This window comes from Mastomys coucha, unplaced genomic scaffold (genome assembly GCF_008632895.1).
Source record: "Mastomys coucha isolate ucsf_1 unplaced genomic scaffold, UCSF_Mcou_1 pScaffold1, whole genome shotgun sequence".
In the NCBI taxonomy this organism is placed as follows: Eukaryota; Metazoa; Chordata; class Mammalia; order Rodentia; family Muridae; genus Mastomys; species Mastomys coucha.
The window spans coordinates 74,359,132-74,368,966 of NW_022196891.1; the positions used below are offsets into that span (position 1 = coordinate 74,359,132).

Below are 9,835 nucleotides of genomic sequence, written 5' to 3' on the forward strand. Positions count from 1 at the left end.
AGCAAAAAAAAAAAATCTCTATTAATTAAAATATGCACAAAATCAAATGGAGCATTTCAAATATACTCCAACTTCATTAATATATTTACTTTTTCAATTGTTATTCTGTGCTATTTTTTAAAATAACTACTAGTTAATTCTTTTTAGCATTAGCTATGGAGAGTTCGCTGTGCTCTGCCTAGGGTACTCCTTGTTGTAGAGAGCGCCAGCTGTCAGGCTTATATCCTGGCCTAGGTTTAAAAAAAGACACCTGATATTAGTACAAATGCTAACACAGAATGACTTGGTAACTTGTCTGAGCAAGTGATGCCCCAAGATGCTGGGCACACAGAACTTACAAAGAACAGCCACCAGCTGCATAGCATAATCAGAAGGCACAAACTGATATTATTATGTTAATTTTAAAAATACCACTTACAGTTCTAATTAAGTCAACAGTGCTTGGACATACGGAGTTATCAAACCTTATCAGAAATAGCAGGCATGTGTTTATCAAATATACCAGAGCAATGAACAATAAAAGCTCCTCATGTGAAACAGAAGAATGCCTAAAAATGTGGCCCATATCACACATCTACTTGCCATTTGCTAAACCTCCCAGTGTGCATGTTACGAGATCTCTACGCACTGAACTTACGATTCTGTCCCTGGCTTTAGCTCAGGTCCAATTCCACGGCTGTACACTGTTCAGTTTGAAACTGCAAGCCAGCCTGGCCCCGCCCAGATAGCTCTGCCCTAGATAGACTTGATGCTGTTATGAAGTGACCAGACATTTGCATGAGCTCTCCTTCCATGTTCTGGATAAAGTCTATTTCAATTCAGTGGACATTCTTAATTAATAACCCTTTCTCAGTTTTTGTGTTACCTATGAATTATGATCTGATTGTTAGAGAGGTTAGTAATTAGGAATGAAGTGGAATGTAAAACTGGAAGGTGCCATGGTCAAGATGTTCAAGCAAAACCCAGATACTTAGTGAAGTAAAGCCAATGAAACTGGGGTAGCTTTCGAATGTATCCTTAATTAATAAATTCTGACACTGTAGAAAGATACAAACATTCTGGCAAGGCTTGCTTATGATAGAAGAAAATCTAGTTGCAAAATTTTCAGTTGGCATTTCGCTACTAAGCAAAACTATGGCCACTTTTAAGTTTCAAATGCAAAATTCGTATAGTGCTTTTAAGTCAAACTCTGAATTTGAGACATCTTTAGACTAGTAGCCATAGAAGGGAAAGCAGACAAGTTCTCTTCCTTCCTTCCTTCCTTCCTTTCTTTTTTTCCCAAGACAGGCTTTCTCTGTATAGCCCTGGCTGGCCTGGAACTCACTCTGTAGATGAGGCTGGGCTTGAACTCAGAGATCTGTCTGCCTCTACCTCCCAAGTGCTGGGATTAAAGGCATGCCCCACCATTGCCTGGCCAGGTTCTGTTTCTTTACTCTTGCACCTTGTATGCCTCCTCCATCCCAAAGTCAGCTGAGTAAGGGACTAAACGGTCCTCACCCACGTGGAGCAGTGTTAGCCAACTTTGCATGAAGGAGAAGCTAGGTGATTTGCAGGGCTAGGTACAACATTAAAATGCCATACCCTTTGTTAAAGGAGAATTAGGACTTTCAAGATCGAAACAAGAACCACTAAAACAAACACAGGTTATTGCATGGTGCACATCCATGAGCCAGTACTTTAGGATGTCTGTCCAGAGGTTCTTAATGAATGTTGGAACCAGCTCCTCTGTGTCACATAGCTGACTGTTCACAATCACCTCTTAGCTTCTCTTTGCTCAACCTATTTGAATCTTCTCACTCTGACAGAAGGTCCTAGTCTCTGTCTCCTTCTCCCTCTCTTTTCTGCATTGAAACATGTAGAAAGACTATTTACAAATTCTCAAGTTGGAGTTAGACCCCAGCCCACAGAGTCCCCTCGTTTTGGGGAACATATCTTGGGCTTTTGACCTGATGCCATGGAATCCCACTGGCATGAGCCAGACAAGCATCCTCCAGTTCCTTCGCACTGTGGCTGGTGGGCACAACCTTCCTGGCAAGTCTCTTTTATTTGGTATTTTCTCCATTGTTTTATATTTGTAAAAATAAATGAATGCATCTGAATCCTATTTTTCTTCATAATAGGGTTGTTAGAAAAAATATCCCTTTTACATCTTGAACTCTCTGTTGGAACTTCAAATTTTAATGTCTATTAAAAAGTAGATTGTCAATTTTTCTGTTTTTGTCTCTGCCTCTCTCCTTCTGAGCTGATATTCTTCTGCAAATATGGAGAATATTCCTAAAGAATGCTGGGTTTTCTGCAAAAAAAAAAAAAAGTGTGGCAAGTATCAGCCTGATGAAATGACACAGTACACAAAGGGCGAGGATGCCCTGTCTGTCTGCCCAGGGGAGGCAAGCTTAGGACAGGAGACACGGTGGTTTGGTGGGCAGTCTAAGCCTATTTTCTGGAAGAAAAATGCTAAAACTACAAAAAGGATTATGCTGGGTATGTTGAGGTTTGTGTGTGTTAAGCCCAACTGAGACCCAAGAGAATTCCAGCTATTGGGAGATGCAACCATTTTGAACTAGGCCGAGATAAGAAGGCAAAAGGCCAACAACTGATCTTGTGCTAAGCTGATTTCATTATGAAGACAGAATGAAGAGTTTTCATATTCACTTCAAAACAAAGTATATCCTGATGTGTAAATATTTTCTCTTGTTTGGATATGTGCTCACATGAATAATGTACAGAATATTACACTATACAGAATAAAATATATTTAAGTTAGCAGGTGTTAAAGACACAAAATTAATTAATATCTTCTCTATGTTTGTATTTTTGTTTGACAAATATGTGCCAAAATTTTTCTATTTTTGTACATTGTTATTTACATTAATGTTATTAAATATTTTAGAGAATCTTGCCCTGCACTGATTCCTCAGAATTTTTTTTTTAAAAGGTTTAAAATCATCTGAGAATTCAGGAGGCAGAAGCAAGTGGAATTCTGAGAGTTAGGGGCTAGCCTGGTTTACATAGTGGGTTTACATAGTGAGTGGTCTACATAGAAACTTTAACACTGGACCCAGTGGAATTTCAACTCTATGGATTCCAAGATACAGATGCCACAAAATGAAGAGTGAAAATGTACAAGAACAGTTTCTAGGAGAAAAGATCACTTAGCAAGGATTACACTGAACCATAAAAAACCTTAGATTCAGGTATGTGGTGCATGTGCACGCACGGGTGTGTGTGTGTGTGTGTGTGTGTGTGTGTGTGTGTGTGTTATACAATTGTTTATTGTGGAAAAGAGTTATTCAGAGGCAAAATTTTAGAAACAAAGATATACCCCATGTGTGTAAAATGGAGAAGACAAACTATTTTGATAAAATCTAAATATGCTTCTAAAACCTTGAACTACATATAGTAATTGCTATAGTTTGGAATGATTTTTTTACCTTTTTACATTGTTGGAAATTGAACCTCGGGCTTCATCCAAATGAAGCAAATTTCCTGTCACTGAGCACCGAGTCCCAGTCCTTTAACTTGATAATTATCGAATTAACATCTCAACATAAGTTTAGAGGTAGTAAGGAGCTCTCTCAGATCAGCAAGCAACAAGGCTAGGCCCCTAAGCCATGGCCAGGTCAGCCGCACAGTACAGCAAGCCTCCTTCCTGTTATCCTCAGGAATGTTGGAGAAGCAAGACCAAGTCGTGACCACCAGGGGACCCGAGAGATGGGGTATATCATTTTATCATTCATATTAACATTTCTTTTATTATTGAGAATGAGAGAAACAGAACCATAGCTTGAAAAGTTTCAGCTAAGAGAGAGATTGAAAATTCGGGAAAAGTGGATCATTTCTTAGAACTATTCTTAAAGTGTCATGGGAAGAACAAAAATAAAGGGATAAATATTGACGGAAGGGTCGGTGGGTACCTCTCCAGCATGACAGCTAATATGAGAGCTAGGGGAGTGTGGATACGTGCCTGCCTAGCATGTATAAGGCCCTGGACGCCATCTCTAGCACGGGAAGAGAGAGACAGAGGGCATATGAAGTAAACTCTTTTTCAAACTTTTGTTTTGTTTGTTTTTGTTTTTGTTTTCGAGACAGGGTTTCTCTGTGTAGTCCTGGCTATCCTGGAACTCACTCTGTAGACCAGGCTGGCCTCAAATTCAGAAACCCACCTGCCTCTGCCTCCCAAGTGCTGGGATTAAAGGCGTGCGCCACCACTGCCCAGCTCAAACTTTATTTTTAATGATGGTTCTTAAACACTTTAACCTCCCTGTTACCCCACCACCCTCCAGAGGTAGTGGGAAAGAAAGGATATGGGGAAGTGGACCTATTTAGAAAGGTTCTTTGGAGCAACTCCCATCTGTGTTGTCTGAAAATCAGCAGTCCAGTTCACAGGTTAGCAGTGGCAGCTCGGTCCATTCACAAACATTTCACAGATACACCAGCAGTCCAGTTCAATAGAGTCAGGATAGCAAACATGAGTCAGCTGTGGTGGCTCTACCCAGCAGGGACAGCCAGGCCTCAGCCTTGGTGCAAATCAGCAGGAGGGACTCAGAGGGACGCTAGGAGAAGTTTGCTTAACCTCTCTCAGTGAAGCAAAGACTCCGGACCCACCAGCAGAGCAGCTAGCTCTCTAAGCAAGCCTAACTCAGCCTCCATCACTGTCGAGTTCTATTTATATCCCTCCATGCACCACGTGTCCTCCACAGGTCTCAGCTCAGTACTCAGTACGTGCATCTGTCTCAGCTGACATCACTCTGCTAATCAGCCTGAGTCTGCAGAAGCGTCAAGAAACTGCAGCACACCACCAGAAGGTTTTTGGTGAATTTCTCTCTATGGATTCATGACAAAGGCAGCTCAGCTATGCAGTGTAAGGCAGACCAATACATACATGCGTGTAGTTATCGAAGAATCCTTCATGTGTCCTGTCGCCTGCTTGCTCTAGCAGAACCTCCTTTCACCTCTATCTGCTACAGCTAAACGCTCCTTTGTGAGTCTGCCCCAGAAAAACACCACCCAACTGACTTTCCAAAGAGCCCTTAACTTTCCATTTCAAACATATTTACATAGATACAAAGTATTCAGTAGACAGTGGCAGAAAAATTGACACCATTGACAAAAAGCACTAGCCAGTACATCTGCCTGCTTACTGATTTGATACACAAACATTCCTTTTCAATTAGAAACTTTCCTTTCTCATTTACCCTCCCCCCCATGGAATGTTAATATTGTGTAAGATAGTTTTATGTCAACTTGACACAAACTACAGTCATTTGAGAGGAGGCAAACTCAACTGAGAAAATGCCTCCATAAAATCATGCTGTGAACAAACCAGTAGGGCATTTTCTTGTTTGGTGATTGATGTGGAGGGCCCACCCAGCCCATTGTGGGTGGTGCTATCCCTGGGCTGGTAGTCCTGAATATGGTAAGAAAGTAGGCTGACCATGCCATGATGGGCAAGCTAGCACGTGGCACCCCATTATGGCCTCTAGGTTATGGCCCTATCTGAGGTCCTGTCCTGACTTCCTTCAGTGATGAATCGCAGTGTGGAAGTATAAGTCGAATAAACCCTTCCCTCTCCAACTCACTTTTGGTCATGGTGTCTTACCATTGCAATAGTAACCCTAAGTAAAACAACATGCTAGTGGCTGCTGTAGTTCATGCCCACATCTGCAGCTTGTTCCTCAGGAGAATAAATTAGGCTTGTTCTCAGTGCTGGGAATGTTAACTTTGATAGGTATCCTGTCTTTACAGGAATTTCACTCCACTGGAAAAAAATCTCTATACTATACAGATTGTATCTCCACAACAATGGGTGGGAGGTATAATTTCTCCAAACTTTTCATGATGCATCTGCAGGCTCCTCACAATCACCACCTACCTGCCAAGAACACACCTCAGAAAACTCCGTCACAGAGCCTTATTATTCCCCTCTACTCAAAGAGGCCAATCATAGAGTGGCCTGGGTTCTCTGAGTCTCTAGTAAAGTGTTAGTCAGCCACCTTGTAGACCTTGCAGGCCTACATTTACATTCTAGCTTTTTCCAAGGCAAAGCTGTTTCATCTCCAGTACCCCCTGGTATTTCTCACTTGGGTCCCACATTCACAACATGAGAACAGGGGCCCACTTTACTCATTGAGACCTTTGCTCCTGTGCTATTGGGAGGGGGAAAAAAAACACTCTTGGGTATTTGGATGGCTCCTGACAGGGAGAGACAGCAAGTGGAAGGTATTGAGGGTATGAAAACAATCATGCTGCAGCAGATATGACAGAGAGCAGCATGAGTTCCGACACTAAAAAAATGCCCACAGTCTCAGGACCTAGACACAGCAGTTCCTGTTTGAGGAGTGAACCACAAATGGAATTCACCCAGGTTCCCAGGCTCACATTCAAATCATTGTTCCTTTATTCTCCACGGTTTTTTTTTTTTTTTTTGGCTTTATTCAAAAGATTCATAGATTCAAGAGTGTTGGCTTTGTTACAAAGAATAGCTAAACCAGCTTTTTGCTAAGATCAGTTTTACCATTAACTTAATTATATTTTATTACCAAGAGATAAGTATGCTAAATGAATCCTCATATCAAAACATCTATTAAAGATTTGCAGAAGTAACTGTAAGAATGACATTATTTGTACTAATGCCTATTTTTAAATTACCTTAATTTGACCTCATTTTACCCCAAATTACCCTTTGAAATAATTTTTAGGCTTAGTCTCAACTTCAAGATAGCTCTGAAAGTTTTCTATATCAAGAAATTAGGTAAGATTTGGTTTGTGATGAGAATAAACAGGAGGAAGTCAGACTTACGCGCTGGAGCAGTCAGTTGCTTTAGGGTCTGCCTTCTTTAGATGCCACACTTGACACAATTATACTTTTAATGCTAATTTTTATTTGCTAAAAGTCACAGGTTTCTGGAAACTAGAAAATATGTATTTGGCTCTTTCTTATGTATTTGGGTCAATGTTAAAACTTCTAAGGTGCCATGAAGTATTAGTAAAATGAATTCATTCATTATTTGTTACTTGCCCTTGGTGTTGCTAATCAATAATGCTATTATCTCTTTTTACTGCAGCACACAGATTCCATTAAAAAAAAAATTGAAGCTATGCAGAGGTGACTTCCCCCTTTATAACAATATAGTGGGTTACAGAAAACAGAAGGACAGAGGGGCCTGGATCTTCGTCCTACTACCTTATTCTCTGTCACATCCAAGATGAAGGTTTAGGCAGTGAGAGGCGCCCCCCCCCCCCCCCCCCGTCTCAGAGGTGATGATGGGTTTGTGCCGAGCTATTGACACTCAAACCTGGGCCTCTTGTGATCAATGACACTCAATTTGAAGACTACTGACTGGGGTTAATGGTGCAATCTGTGGCATTGGAACGGAGTTCTTCTCAATGTGAAACTAATTGGCCCATATGGGGATTAAACTGGTAACGGTGTCCTCATTTGTCAACCCCTACATTCAGCAGTTGACTCCAGTTGTTTTTGAGAACTGCCCTGAATTCAATCAATGTCTTCCCAAAATCACAATATCATAACTTTAGAAACAGGAAGATGCGACTTTTTAAAATTTACAAGTGATTTACCAACCCAAATCACTTCATGGAAATCATTATCTATGAAAGAGTAAATGTTCTAGAATGTGCCAATTATTTTTAAATTGATATCCTTACACTGTGGGCAACAAAAGGAGATAAGTCAGCACCCCACTAAGTTGTTCATTTCACTGCAAATTCCAGAACTACTCTCCAAAATCACGAAGATGGGCCTTTAGATCCCCAGTGCTCAGGGAACACACAGAGGGGTGCCACCCCAACTACCCAGCTCTCCCCACAAACCAGCAGAGTTAAATCTGACACCAAACTGCCTCGCCTTTATGCCATCTTTGGCTCTATATTAACCAGAAGAGTTTCTTTAATTTTTTTACCCCAAAGCATTTTTTAAAACCCACTTACTATTCACACGATTAGTAGCTTGATTTGGGGAGAATAAAACCACTATATTTTATAGCCACAGAGCTAAAGCCCACTCTTTAGTTCTGACTCAAGGAATATAGCTCAATAAAACACAACGAATTCAAAGCTTTGTCTATTCTCTCTCCATTTTCTTCATGACTAACACAATGACTTCCTCAAATTCAACTGATCCTTAATACATGAATAATGCCTGTGGAAACTGTCGATGACATGTGCCACAACAGCTAGTGTAGTGTAGTGGAGATGAAAAGGTTAAATAACAAACCTACTAGAGGTGAATAATAAGAACAACACTGGGATCTGAAGGAAAGGAGTCTGTCTAACGCTCCAGTTAGAAGCCATATTTTCCTGTCACAGAAATGTTCAAAATAAGTGACTCTGAGAAATCATTGATGCATATGGCAACTCTTGCAAACAACCACAATGACCCAATATAAGAAGTTAATTGAAGGCTGGAGATGTAATTCCATGGTAGAACACATACTTAACAAGATACAAGGTTCTAGGTTTTGAGCCTCAACACATGCATGCATGCATGAACACAAAGTTAATTTTAAAATATAATAGACTGTCACAGAGGTTGTGCTAATTTTGTCTCTTTTTGAATGAAAACTTTGACACATATCTAATGCATTTGCTTATCTAAGGCAAAAACTTTCAATTAAAAATTTATGAGGACAACTGTCACAGTATGGATGCCAGATGTCCATTGCTGAGATAGGTGCTCAGGGCTCAGTTTCCAAGAGGGCACTACTGGAAGGTGTGGAACCATTACAGAGGGAAGGCAAGGAACTGAAAAAGGGTATTCTAAAATCAAAAGACAAAACACGGGCGTAAGTACTAGCAACACCATCAAAAAGGGGTGTAGTCACATTAATATGCATGCCTAATGTCAATATGCAAGTATATATACAAACAGGTCCATTCTTTTATGTATATAGTTCTGTAACATGTGCATTTTTCTCCCTTTTTGACCTACAGAGTACAATACAATACTCATGTGTTTGTGGTAATGCTAGCGTAAACATACCAACTGAACTCCCAACTGTGTGAAAACATAACACATAAGCTTGGATACAACCCATTGCTACAGCATTTACTTAGAACGCATGAAGTCCTGGGTCCTGCCTACAGCAGGACAAAAAACGGTACGGACGTGAAAGCGCAGGGCCGACTCTAGCTGATGCTATTGATGCTATTGTGTTTACATAGTCTATGCTTTATTGTCATGTATGAGCACATTCTTCAAACATTCACTCTAATACAACATGCTGTGTTCTTTAAGCTGGAACTAAAGAGCAGGTTTTTGCATAGCTCATGCTCTGAGCTTGTCTCTTGACCTCATGATTTTTCTCTTGTGCTTCATTTAAGCTCAGGTAGGAGGAAAGACAGCAAGCTGAGCACAGCACACATGCGCTCACTGCTCTCTTGGACACAGCTGTGTCCTCTTCTTTACGCTTTCCTGGAGACTCGTATTTTGTACGGATTTTTAAAATATGAAGTCTTGCCATTTCTGTCTTGTAACTAAAGATACAGTTTATTTACACGTGCTGTAACCATTGCACAATTTAGTAATTATCTTAGCTGATGGTTTCCACTTGTCCTGTCTATCTTGGGATTCTTTTCTTCTTCTTTGAAAGAAACTGCCCTGGTTTGTTGTTTTTTAAGACAGGACCTTACTGTGGAGGCCGGGCTTCCCTTGCATTTCCCATTTGAAATAACCTGGTTTTATCAATTAATTCTCATCACTGTGGCCAACGTAAAGGAGGAGAGAGAGACGCTTGCTCGTAATTTCAGAAGATCCGGGGGAGGTACGGTGGAGCAGCGGAGTTCATTAAATGATAGACCAGGAAGAGAACAAGACAAA

At 40.6% G+C, this 9,835-nt stretch overlaps 1 long non-coding RNA gene across 1 annotated transcript in view; it reads right to left on the reverse strand.

Annotated features, from left to right (window-relative positions):
• Nucleotides 1-2,156: 2,156 nt before the first annotated feature.
• LOC116104053 overlaps nucleotides 2,157-9,835 on the reverse strand; it is a 38,779-nt gene continuing 31,100 nt past the window's right edge. The window contains exon 2 of the long non-coding RNA XR_004123693.1: nucleotides 2,157-2,293. This is a non-coding gene — a long non-coding RNA (uncharacterized LOC116104053). The remainder of the gene's footprint in view (nucleotides 2,294-9,835) is intronic.